Source organism: Ovis canadensis, chromosome 11 (assembly GCF_042477335.2).
Source record: "Ovis canadensis isolate MfBH-ARS-UI-01 breed Bighorn chromosome 11, ARS-UI_OviCan_v2, whole genome shotgun sequence".
Lineage (NCBI taxonomy): Eukaryota > Metazoa > Chordata > Mammalia > Artiodactyla > Bovidae > Ovis > Ovis canadensis.
The window spans coordinates 28,176,845-28,190,476 of record NC_091255.1 but is presented as its reverse complement, the minus strand read 5'-3'; the positions used below and the strand labels follow the sequence as shown (position 1 = coordinate 28,190,476).

Here is a 13,632-nt window from a genome sequence, read left to right as displayed (position 1 = left end):
CAACCTCATGAGAGAACCCGAACCAGAAGCCCTCAGCTAAGCCACATTCAGATATCTGACCCTTAGGAACTGTGATAGAATAAGTGTTTTTATTTTAAACTTGTAAACTTTGGGCATTTTTTTTTTTTTATACAGAGAGATAATATGTCTTTACTATCATGGCTTTTAATTTAGTTATCTTTTGCCTTGGGACTTTTCCAAAGCCCCGCTCAGCCTGGTGATAATTAGAACTGGGAGACTGTAGTGTGTTGAGGGCACTGGAGTTGCGGGAGATGCCTGGGGCAGCAGAAAGTAACTTCATGATGATCTCATCTCTCAGAGCATGGTTATGGAGGAACAGAGAGGCTGGAGAATAAAGCCGCTCTGTGGTGCAAGTCCAGCTGGGCTGGAGACAGCCTTAGGGCTAAGCCTGGGTTGAAAGTAACTGTGGATGTCCCCATGGCAAGGTTTGGGCTCCCATCAGGTCATAAGGAACAGGATGAAAAGTGACAGGGAATGGCGGCACGGGTATAGAAATTGGATGCACTGTCATTAGACTCCAAAGGTTTGTAACATTGAACAAACTGTTTCACCTCTCTGAATCAAATGTTTAAAACAGAGATTATAATAATCCACTTTGAAAGGTTCTTTTGAAGATTAAATGGGTTAAAGTACACAAAGTGTTTAACATAATGCAGGTGAATAGTTGATATTGTTATTATTCCTTTGGAAGGGGCCCACTTTGGGGGTCCTGCCTGGATTGTTTCTGCTGGAGCCTGGGGTCATGGTAGGGACAAGCAGGATCTTCCAAAGCAAGGTTGTAGAAGGCCATTTGATGAGTCTCTCCCTGAAAAATAAATGCATGGATAAAAGACCAATGGCAATACAAAGAGGCCACCTCAAAAAGGAACCAAAACATGGGACAATTCATACGGAAAAGCCCAGCAGTCTACTGAACATGGACACACCTTCAGATGGGGCACAACCCTCATTTGACATGGAGAAACTCTTAAGGACAGCTTGTTCTAAGACATCAATGAACAAAAATGGGGAAAGTTTCTCATCTACAAGTCATGACTCATGGTGCTCCAGAGAATTCATACAGCAGCAAAACCCAGGAGGATGAATTCACACCTCATTGATGTTGGCAATTTTATACTAAGGAGAAAGTATCAGTTTAACGAGTTGGAAAAACAGATACTAGAAGAGAAGTGATGCTTCAGAAATGACGCCAAAGTATTTGTGAAAAAGATTATACAAAACTCATAATATAAAATAGACATGATTGATCACAGTTGGATATAAATATTTAAAAGGATGAATAAATTGAGTGATGAAAACATATGTTATCACTTCTTGAGGTTTGCAGGGGTCATGTTCCTGAGTCTATTACATTTAGAAAGGTATACCTGTGTTGAAGTTGCATGTGTGAATTTAACATAATTCTGAAGGTGAAATAATATATACAAAGTCCTACAGTGTACATGACTTGATAGAGTTGCTTAAATATGATCAGACTCTGAAATTTTTGAAACATTAGTAGGTAGAATAAGAAAAAGTGCTCATTTGCAATTTATAGTTCATCATTTTGTGTTTTAGATTTAGAGACCTTAATTCACCTTTGGGGAAGACTGCTGCTTCAAGAAAAATCTCAGAATAGCCCTTTAATTATCTAGATGTGTAATGTTATACTTATCGCTCTTGTAGGCAATGGTGATGTCATTCATTGTTAAACTGACTGTAGATATTGATAATGTAAATTGCAGTGTATAAAGCTATCATTTTTTGAATACTTACCCTGAGGTCATAAGAACTATGTTGGGATGCTCATTTAAATACAGATTCTGAGCCCCTCCCTACAGATTTGATTCACTAGGCTTGAGCAAAAGCCCTGGAACCCATAGGCAGGCTGAACTTTCCTTAAATCTTATCTTGAATATGCTGAATAGCAGAAAAGGCAACTTGCCCAAGGTCACAGGTAGTAAGTGGTAGAGTAGGGAACAGAGCTCAGGTCTGTCTGATCCTCACTTGAGTATGAAAATGCTTGCATAGAGGGGGTGTGAATGTCCTACTAGACTGAAAGTACAGGAGCACTATGGCACCAACAGAGAGACAAGCCTATCAACCACCTTGGGCGGCCATAGGCATCTGTCTTAGGAAACACGTCAGGGGCATAAGTTGCCCCAGTCTGTGAGTACTTAGGTAGTAACATAAGCCTGGCCCACAGAAGACAAGCCATTCATCCTAGCAGGCGCATGAAACTACCAACTGAATAGAAAATTATCACGAAGAGGCTGCCATCCCAGACCAGCAAGGAGAATTCATGTTGCACAACTCTCCTCCTTCCATTAATACTAAGAAAGGAGTAAATGCAAAGTGCCGGATGATTTGGTTTCTAGTTCTTTCTCCGGCCCATGACTTGTTACAGTCTCAGTTACTAAGCCATAAGGACTCTAACAGGGCACATTTTTCAGGCAACCCACTGGCCAGATAGCTCTTTCTTTTGGCCTTAGATTCTTCCCATTTTCTTATGTGATCAGCAGGGATGCTTCACAAGCCAACATGATGTAAACTTTAGATCTTTTTTATTTCTATTTTTGATTTCCCAGAACCTAGTGTGATGCCTGACACACAGTAGGCATCCAGGGAAAGTTCACTGATAGCCTGAATGAATGAACCAGTGGCCAGGTGTGGAGGAAACTCATGCATCTGCAGTTCTGCCCCCTTGGGCATCCCCCTTTCTAGTCTTAAAAAGTTCCCTTGAGGCTTCCCAGTTGGCTCAGTGGTAAAGAATCTGCCTGCCAATGCAAGAGACACGGGGTTCGATTACTGATCCGGGAAGCTCCGCATGCTGGAGAACAACTAAGCCTGTGCACCGCAACAATTGAGCCTGTGCTTGAGAGCCCAGGAGCTGCCACCACTGAGCCCCTGTGCCACAGTGTGCCCTAGAGCCAGTGCTCCACAAGAGAAGCCACTGCAAAAAGCAGCCCAGGTACACAGCTAGACAGGGGCCCCAAGCACCACAACTAAAAAGTCTGAGCAGCAATGATGGCTCAGCACAGTCAAAAGTAAATAAATAAATAAAATTATTTAAAAAGAAAAATTGCCTTACTCTGCACCTGATGTCATCAGTCAGGACAGATGAGGAAACTTTGGCACATATACCTCCTTCTTAAGGGAAGCCCCCGGTATGAAAACTTACAGCTATAAGAATAATAAATTGTGATGATGGTTGGTTCTTTCCAGACATCTGTGAGGAAAGATAAGCAAGACCTCAAAATAAAGGCCTTACAATTGTGGGCAGAGCCTTCAAAAGGCTTTTAAGAATCCAAACAGTGCAGGACTGTCACAAAAGACAGAAAATTGTTTCTGACAGTCATAATTATGCTAAAAACAAAACAAAACATTTTAGTGTGTTTCCTTTCAGTTAAAACTCAACTTTCAAAAAACAAAGATCACGGCATCTAATCCCATCACTTCACGGCAAATAGATGGAGAAACAATGGAAACAGGGACAGGCTTTATTTTCTTGGGCTCCAAAATCATTGCAGATGGTGGCTGAAGCCATGAAATTAAAAGATGCTTGCTCCTTGGAAGAAAGCTATGACAAACCTAGACAGCATATTAAAAAGCGGAGACGTTACTTTGCTGACAAAGGTCCGCTTAGTCAAAGCTATGCTTTTTCCAGTAGTCAGGTATGGATGTGAGAGATGGACTACAAAGAAAGCTGAGCATGGAAGAACTGATGCTTTTGAACTGTGGTGTTAGAGAAGACTCGAGAGTCCCTTGGAAAGCAAGGAGATCAAACCAGTCAATCCTCAAGGAAATCAGTCCTGAATATTCTTTTGAAGGAATGATGCTGAAGCTGAAGCTCTAATGCTTTGGTCACCTGATGCAAAGAACTGCCTCATTTGAAAAGACCCTGACACTGGGAAAGATTGAAGGCAAGAGGAGAAAGGGACAACAGAGGATGAGATGGTTGAATGGCATCACCGACTCAATGGACATGGTTTGAGCAAGCTCCAGGAATTGGTGATGGACAGGGAAGCCTGGCGTGCTGCAGTCCATGGGGTCTCAAAGAATCAGACACAACTGAGCAACTGAACTGAACTGAAATTCCATTTATCTTTCTTCACGTATTTCTTTCTTGGAGTGATTGTAATGCATATTTATTTTTTGAATCTTGCTACTTTTTATCCCACATAACATAAACTTTTCTCTGAGTTGTTATAAATTCTATACATATCAGTTTTTGCAATGCGAGAGACCTGGGTTCAATCCCTGGGTTGGGAAGATCCACTGGAGAAGGGAAAGGTTACCCACTCCAGTATTCTGGCCTGGAGAATTCCATGGACTGTATAGTCCACGGGGTCACAAAGAGTCAGACACGACAGCAACTTTCACTTTCACTTTCAGTGGTTGACTTATACTCCATTTTATGGATGTACCAGAATTTATGCAATGGTTCCTCTATTGTTGATCAATTAATTTCCAATTTTTTCCTTATTATAAGTAAGTAATTCTGCAAAGAAGATCTTTGTGCATTAAACCTATACCATAGTGATGATAATTTCCTTAACTAGGGGATCAGGAATTGAATACTAGATCCCAGAGAGATTCCTGACACTCCTGAGAGTCTTGAGTCTATATCATTGCTAATTTGGGGGATTTCCTCTTTTTTTCTGAGGATCTAGGCTCAGACAGGCTGAGTACAAATCCTTGCTCTGGCATTAACCAGTGTGAACTTGGGTACCTAGGTTGACCTTTTCAAGTCTTGATTTCCTAGCTGTAAATTAGGGATGATTGCAATGTATTCATGGGTTATGTGAAGATGAACAGTAATATATGCAAAGCTCAGTACTTGGCACGGAGTGTGTTCCATAGATACTGTGTGTGTGCATGTGTTAAATCTCTTGAGTCTGACTCTTTTCGACCCTATGGGCTGTAGCCCGCCAGTCTCCTCTGTCCATGGGATTCTCCAGGCAGGAATACTGGGGTGGGTTGCCATGCCCTCCTCCAGGGGATCTTCCCAAACCAGAGATCGAACCTGAGTCTTATAGGCAGGCAGTTTTTTTTTTTTTTTTTTTTTTAACCACTACTGTCACCTGGGAAATCCCTCCATAGATACTAGCAACAATTAATTTGTTAACTTTGCTTATCAACAAGGATGGAAATTTCCACATATGCTCATTATCTGTTTATATTTCTGTGTATGTGTGTATGTATGTGTATGCATTAAAATATAGTATTTGATTATTTTATTTAAAAAATTTGGGGGGCCACACTGCACAGAATTTAGGGTCTTAATTCTCTGGGGATCAAACCCATAACCTCTGCGTTGGAAGCACAGAGTCTTAACCACTGGGGCACCAGGGAATTCCCAAGATACATATTTTATTTTATTTATCTACTTTTTATTGAAGAATAATTGCTTTATAATGTTGTGTTAGCTTCTGCTGTATAACATCATCAATCATCTATACACATACACATATCCCATCTCTCTTGAGCCTCCTTCCCATCAAGATATGTTATTTTGGATCGAAGAAAACTAAGCCATAAGGGACTCTAAGAGTGCATATTTATCAGGCAAGCCCCTGGACAGATAACTCTGTCAAGATTCATCTAATCCCAAAGAAAGGCAGGCACTAGCACCCTAGAGTGTCTAGACAGCATCTCTCCTTTCCACTCTTTTTTTTTTTTTTTTGGCTGATAAATTTTATTTAAGAACTTATACAAATATTCCAGATTGAATTTTTAATCCTCATCTTCCTCCTCTTTCATCTTGATTAATCTGGAAGTAACACAATTCATAACTTTCTTTGCTGTTAGTGACTACAGCTAACCAATCACGTAGATTATTCTTCTTCAAATATTTTTTGGTAAGGTATTTCAAATGCCTTTTGGAAAAGGGCACCTCGGAAGTTACAGCGATCTTACGCTCGTTTCTTTTGACGGCTAGGACACCACCACCCATGTTGCCAGCTTTTCCACGCACCTTGGTCCTCTCCTGAAGAAACGGCTCAAAATTGGTGCTATCCATGATTCCATCTTTTACAGATAAGCACAGTCTAGGGTTAACTTCAGGACCTGCTTCCTTTTTTTTGCCCCAGCTTCGCCACAAGCTTTCTCACAGTCGCCGTGGCGACAGCGGAGTCAGAAATCTCCACTAGTTTTAAGATAGATCATCTCATCATATGTTTCCTTTCAGACTAACTACATTCTTAAGTGTGATTTTTATTGTGTTGAGGGACCCTGTGGAGCATATCACTGTTGGTGGAACAAATTCAGAGGGAAACATGGATTTAATGTCCAGAAATCTGTAGCACCACTGACCTCTCTAGGAAGACAGCTCTCTGGTAAGGCAAGTATTCCCAGGGCAAGACTCTGGGGAGCTTTGAGCCCTGTAGGAGCACAGTGCAGCCGTAGCAGCTTCCCCTCCCACTGACAGCATCTATAAATCCATTTCCCATCTTGTAATTATGTCTCATGTAGTAATTAGCCCCTTCATATCAATGAAGCTAAATTTCCCTGTGTAATGGAGTGAACCCTGAGTGTAGGATACAGATTGAAATGCAGCTTTGGGTAGGGGGTAGGTGGGGGGAGGGGGGGTAGGAGGTACCTCTGAGAACTCCTCAGGGTCAGGGAGGACAGTCCTTGCTTGCAGAGCCCTGCTGTGTGCCAGGCACTGTGCTGGGCCCCTTGCACCATGCAATCTCTTAAAATCCTCACACTGACCTTTCTGCTCCAGCACCTGCACTTTTTTTTAAAGATTTTTTTTTTGATCGTGGACCATTTTTGAAGTCTTTATTGAATTTGTTACAACATTGCTTCTGTCTTCTTTTTTCAAGTTTTGGTTTTTTGGTCCTAAGGTATGTGGGATCTTACCTCCCTGTACCCCTGCATTGGAAGGGGGAGTTTTAACCACTGGACTGCCAGGGAAGTCCGATCTAGCACCTTCCCTTTTGCTTTTACTGTCAGAGTGCAGCTTCTGCACACTCCTTCAGGTGGAAAATCAAACCCAACAGAGGACACTTCCTGCCAAAGCCCCTGTGGGTATTAAAGAGAGAGGTGCTGCAGAAGCCAGCCAAGGTGAGCTCTCAGAGGGCTGCTTCCCTCCTGGAAATTCACTCCACAGCCCGGAGGCAAGCATGCATGGAGGCAGCATCAGGGTGGGACAGAAGCTCTTAGGGGTCCCAGGGGCTCAGGAGTCCAGGAGCACAAGGACCCCGTTGTAATGGGAACATTTGGAGGATCCCAGCAACGCTCGGGAGAAGGCAAGTACTCTTGCCTCCAGTACTTGCCTCCAGTACTCTCCCACTCCAGTACTCTTGCCTGGGAAATCCCATGGATGGAGGAGCCTGGTAGGCCTCAGTCCATGGGGTCGCTAAGAGTCCGACACAACTAAGCAACTTCACTTTCACTTTTGACTTTCATGCATTGGAGAAGGAAATGGCAACCCACTCCAGTGTTCATGCCTGGAGAATCCCAGGGACGGGGGAGCCTGGTGGGCTGCCGTCTATGGGGTCGTGCAGAGTCGGACACGACTGAAGCGACTTAGCGGCAACAGCAGCAGCAGCAACACTCGGAAGACCAGGCAGGAAAATGTGGGCGGAGACAAGGCTGAGGGCGGCGCAGGCAGAGTGGGCGGGTGCAAGGAGCTCCCATCCCTTCATCTCTTCCCCTCCATTTTCCTCCTGTACTTTCTTTTCCCTCTCACCTCTTCTCAGGCCTTTCCTTCCTATAGTCAGGTTGTGTTTGGGGAGACATCCATAATCTTGTAGCTTGACAGAGAATTTGTGTGGGAGGGGAAGGGCCAGCACAAACTGTCATGAAGGTTAAGAGAAGGGTAGGAAGGACGTTGGATTAGCCTGGAATCCTTGAGCAAGCTACTTAGATCCTGCTAAGTCCCTTTGTTCCGTGATCTCTAAAATGGGGATAATAACCACACCTTACCGGACTGAGGAGAAGGTGAAAGATACTTCATGTTGATTCAAACATGTGCTGGTTTTTCAGTGACCTGTGTAGGGAAACATGTATCAATGCATGTTTAAATATATGTCTACCCATCTCCAATTGTAGACATACAATTTACTAAATATATGTATTTTTATCTTTTAGGAATTTAAACCCACCACATATAACAACTAGTTACTGCTTGTTAACAACTAACCCATTGCCGGACCCTATCTAGGATCTCTTGTTTCATTCTCAAAATGCTATAAGGTAGATATTATTAGTCCCATTTTACAGACTAGAAAACTGAGACCCCAGGTTAAGAAGATCTCCCAAGGTCATGGGCCAAGTGAGTGTTAGAGCTCTCTGAAATAGACCTGAATTCTGAGTCTTTAGTCTTAATCATTGTGGTGTTTCTAAGAATCTGAGGTTTTTCATGTTGTTCAGTCACCAAGTCATGCCTGACTCTCTGATACCCCATGGCCTGCAGCATGCCAGGCTTTCCCCTCTTCTCCTTCTGCCTTCAATCTTTCCGAGCATCAGGGTCTCAGGGTTTATCATAGCTAGATGTTTTTGGACTCAGAGGGAGGATATTTCCAAACACCATTTCCCCCAGGGCTGACTCCCCGCTTCCAGTCCATCATGGGTTCTGACTCAAAGCGATCTAAGGCAAGAAGCCAGAAAGGCTTTGGGAATGTGCTGTGAAATTCACCTCCGCAGAGACTAGGATGTTTTTCCAGCTGTGTCCCCAACACCCAGGGGAGAGAGAGCCTCAGCTAGGGCCTCAGGCTCAGGGTCGGAGTGCGGGTCACTGGCTGGGTGGCTGCCCCCCTCACACCAGAAGCTGTCTACCTGTGGATGGGAGGTCGCTGTTTCTGTCTCTCCACGCTGCATTGGAAACCTCTGTGCCTTCTCCTTTTGCTGCTTCTTCATTTTTGACCAGTGCCCTCTTATCTTCATTATACAGAATTCTAGAAAGGTTCACTACAGGCCTAGCTCCTTGCCAGGCTGGGAGACCCCTTCTCCATCTTTCCAGTTCAAACAGTGAGTTGATAGGAATTTCCTGACAGTACAGTGGTTAAGAATCCAACTTCCAATGCAGGGGACGAGGGTTCGGTCCCTGGTCGGGGAACTAAGATCCCATATGCCACGGGGCCTGGGTGCCACAACTAGAGAGGCTGTGGCCAAAAATAAATAAATATTAAACACACAAACAGTGAGCTGGCAATGGATGAAGGGTAGCAGTAAGAACTGGGCTCTGCTGCCATGGGTTCAAACCTTGGTTCTGCCACGTGCCCTGTCACTTGACCTCTTATGGACTTCAGTTTCCTTCTTTTACTTTCTTTTTTTTTTTTTTTAAAGAAAGAGCTAATAACATCTATATTTTAGATGTGCATGCGTGTGCTAAGTCGCTTTGGTCATGTCCGACTCTTTTCGACTCTATGGACTGTAGCCCGCCAGCCTCCTCTGTTCCTTGGATTCTCCAGGCAAGATTACTGCAGTGGGTTGGCATGCCCTCCTCCAGGGATCTTCTTGACCCACGGATCGAACCCACATCTCCTGTAACTCCTGTATTGCAAGTGGCACTGAGCCACTGGAGAAACCCTTTAGGGTTGTTGCTGGTATTAATCAATACACACGAAGGACTCAGCACAGTGCCAAATATATACTCAGTGCTCAGTTGCTCTCATTTTTACCCCACATCAGAGACTTCACAAGATGCTTTACACACACAGTTCTCATTTGGATCACACCACAGCCCTGAAGTAGAAGTCATTTTATCCCCATTTTACAGATGAGGAAACTGAGGCTCATGGAAGTCGGGTCACACAGCACGTAAGAGGTTGGGTTCAACCAGGACTGCCTGACTTCAAAGCTCCTGCTCTTAACCTCCTCATTGCACCTTCCCTCAAAGACCTTCTCATAAAGAAAGTCGCCTATGTCTTCCTCCTCCCTTTCTGGGGCTTCCTAAGGGAAACCTCCACCATCTGAGGATGGCTGCAGGTGGCTTGTGTCATGTAATGAGAGGTGGGGGCAGTGTGGTGCTGGGGACCTTGTGGTGAGCTGGATTCTGTGATTACCCAGTTCTCGTCCAGCACTCATGCTGGGGATTCTGTCTCCAGACTGATCGGTAACAGGTCTGGGGGTTCCTGGCGCAGTCAAGATGGGATCTGAGGGCTTTTAAAGTGATGAAAGCAGACAGGGCAAAAATAAACATTTGCATTAATCCATTATCCTAACGATCATCCTAAAGATAAGCACGATCAGATATGAGCCTTGCTGAGACTGATTTGCCTAAAATAAGAATCTTATTTGCATTTTTCTGATTTTTCCCGACTTTGTTTAGCCACATCGAGACAGCTGCTGCTGTCATCAAGGATAAACATCTGAAGTGGATGGTTACTGCCCACGTGTATTTATGGGGCATAGTACCCTTCCCACCCACCTGTGAGTGTGTTGTAATCTCTTTGACACAGGGAAGAAGGACGGTTTAGGAAGTTCAGGGTGACAGCTCTGGCTTGCTAATTCAGGGTCAGCCTTTCAACTTGCCTTTGATCATCTTTTTAACTTATGTAGAAAATATCTATGGAGCCACAGAATCTGCCAGGGTAAACAGGCTTGAAGAAGATCCTAATAGTTTAGTGTCTGATTTAAAAGACATAATTTCTCATCTCTTTTCTTTAAAAAAAAAACTTTAAAAATGTAATTTAAAAAAATTGGGGGGCTGTGCTGGGGCTTCGTTCATGAGCATGGGCTTCTCATTGTGGTGGCTTCTCTTGTTGCAGAGCACGGGCTATAGAGCACATGGGCTTCAGTAGTTGCGGGCTTAGTTGCCCTGTGACATGTGGAATCTCCCAGGACCAGGGGTCAAACCCATGTCCCCTGCAATGGCAGACAGATATTTTACCACTGGATCACCAGGGAAGTCTTCTCATATCTCTTTTCATTAACTATCCATATCAACCCTAAGAGGTAGCTAGGGCAGGTATTTCCTACCTACCCCGCCCCCTTTACAGATGAGAAAACAGAGACTCAGTGAGGTGAAGGAATATGATTTAGTTTATATGCTTTCTCAATAGTGTCCAAGACCCTTTGACTCCCAACCCTGGGTCTCAAGACTTCTTTCCGGAGGTCTCTGCCGTTGGGCTCAGACATTTGTGAGCAACTCTGAGAAGACCTACTTCTCTCCCAGAAGAAGACCTGGTCTTGGTCACACAGATAAGACTACATCTTTCATCCACTTGATCTTCAGTGACCCTCCGTGGGGGAGACAAGGCAGTGAAAATAGCTAAGAGTAGGTGATGAGCACTTGTGTGTGCTTCCTGGAAGGACTGATCACGAACCATAAAGACCTATGAAGCCGTAGTGTTCAAGCTTCAGAGAGGTCCCACTGACCCCATTCCTAGCTTCAGCCTGGAGGCCAGTCCCCTCTATGGACAGCCCCTCTTCAACTTGACTTGGTGATTGACTTTGTAGTGGAAAGAACGTGGACCGCAAAATCAAATACTCTTGGGTTGAGCCCTAGCCTTGCCATCAATGTCTGCCGGTGTTCATAAGGGGATTCTCCATCCAGAATCTAATTTATTACACTATTTCATTTAGTCCATTATTTTACTTAATTTTGCAACACTGCCATGAGGCAGATTTCTAATATTATTGTTCCTGTTCCAACTAGAGGAAAACAGATCCATAGAGGTAAAGGCTAAATAACTTATCCAAGCTAGACAGGCTTGTTTCTTGAGTCCAAACATATATATATATATAAAACTTCAGGAAAAATAGATAATGCATCACTTGGCTCAAAATTCAAAAGATATAAAAAAGGAAAACTGAAAAGTTTCTTTCTTACCCTTTCTTCCAGCTAGCGAGTCCACCTTCCTGGAGGCAATAAATGTTACCAGCTCCATGTGTTGTCTTACAGAGACTTGTTATATATATACACATATATATGCAAGCAAAGAGGTAAGTCTGTTGTTCCTGGTTGTTTCTTTTTGTGAGTGCATAAATCCTTTTGTTTTGTTTTGGAAGAACAATTGTTAAGGTTATATACATATATATATATGACAACAGTACTGTATTGATTTTGCTCATATTAATGCCAAGTAGTACTTTTAGTTAAACATGCTATATTCTTTCCATTTCCCTGCCTCTACTCTTGCTTTTCCCGCAGTGCAAATGTGTGACTCCTCACTCATGCTCCTTATCTGGCAAGCTCCTGGGCATCTCTCAGGATGCAGCATAGACGTCATCTCTTGAGAAACCTTCCTCAACTACCCCCTCTCCCCACTGAAGTTTATTCATTTCCTTTTATCCTCACATTTCCCACACTTTTTTATAATTATTTTTTTAAATGAGCTATTATAAAAAAATTTAAAATAAGCTATTATATTCTCAAATAGCCCAGTAGGTCTCAGGAAACATTCATCTACCTATGTGTCTGTCTGTCTATTTACCTACCATCTATCTAATCTATCTATCTATAAGGGTGAAGTTCAGATCTTTTTATTTAAGTGTCAGTATTTTGAATACAGTATTCTATTTCTTGCTTTCTGAAAACTTTTTCAGAAAAAAGTTTCATAGAAACTTTTCACACAGATATAAAAGTAGAGAAAGTAGTGTGAACTCCCATTTAGCTGTCAGCTCCCTTCAACAGTTATTGCACGTGCCAGCCTTGTCCCCTCTCCCCTTGATTATTTTAAAGCAAATCTCTGACATCATATAATTTCACCCGTAAATACTTCAGCATATATCACTAAAGGAAAATGACTTAAAATATAATATCTATCTCATGTAAAAAAATACAAACTATCAGTATTCAGGTTTCCCTAATGGTCTCTCTCTCTCTCTGTTTGTTCAAATCTAAACTCAGAGAAGGTCTACATATTTGGTTGACCCCTTGCTTTTTATCACCTGACAATACTCTTGGAGAGCATTTCATGCCAGAACATAAAGAATGGCTTTGTTCTTTTTTCCATTGCAGGGTATTCTTTGTAGGGCTGTAGTATAATTCATTTAACCAATTTCCAGATAGTGGACATTTAGATCACTCCAAACCTTTTGCCATTATATTAATAAACAAGGCTGCTTTTTTTTTTTTTTATGGAATGCTTCACGAATTTGCATGTCATCCTTGTGCAGGGGCCATGCTAATCTTCTCTGTATCGTTCCAATTTTAGTACATGTGCTGCCAAAGCGAGCGCAACAATGCTGTATTGAATAACCTTGTAAGCAGGTCACTTTGCACATGTGGGAGTATGTTTGCAAGATAAATTCTTGGAAGTGGAATTTTGGGGTGAAAGGATATATGTATTAGTAACTGCAAAGATTACTGGTGGATCATCCTTGATGGAGGTGGTACCCACGCAGTGGATACTTCTACCAGCCATGTGGCTGAGAACACTTTCTCTGTCCCCTTCTCAGAAGCACCATCCTCTCAGACCTCTGTCTGTGCAATTGCCTTTTCTGTGGATGTCTGTGGATGTCCCATCTCACTTTGTCCATCTGATGAACTCCTGTTCTTCACGACTAAGCTTAGTTCCCTACCAGGGTTTTGGGTTGGCGCTCACCCTGTGCTCCCAGAAATCCCCTTTTCACAACACACATCACACTTCATACTGGGTTCTCGTTACTGACTCATCTCTCTCCTCCACCATTAGTGAGGTCCTTGAGGGTGTAGTCCCAGGCACACAGTAGGTG

At 43.1% G+C, this 13,632-nt stretch overlaps 1 non-coding gene and 1 pseudogene across 1 annotated transcript; both read right to left on the bottom strand.

Moving 5' to 3' along the window:
* Nucleotides 1–5,736: 5,736 nt before the first annotated feature.
* On the bottom strand, nucleotides 5,737–8,156 carry LOC138414814 (large ribosomal subunit protein eL22 pseudogene; annotated as a pseudogene).
* Nucleotides 8,157–13,029: 4,873 nt separating this feature from the next.
* On the bottom strand, nucleotides 13,030–13,136 carry LOC138415512 (U6 spliceosomal RNA). Its single transcript, XR_011247270.1, has one exon. It is a non-coding gene; the product is annotated as a U6 spliceosomal RNA (small nuclear RNA).
* Nucleotides 13,137–13,632: the final 496 nt, after the last annotated feature.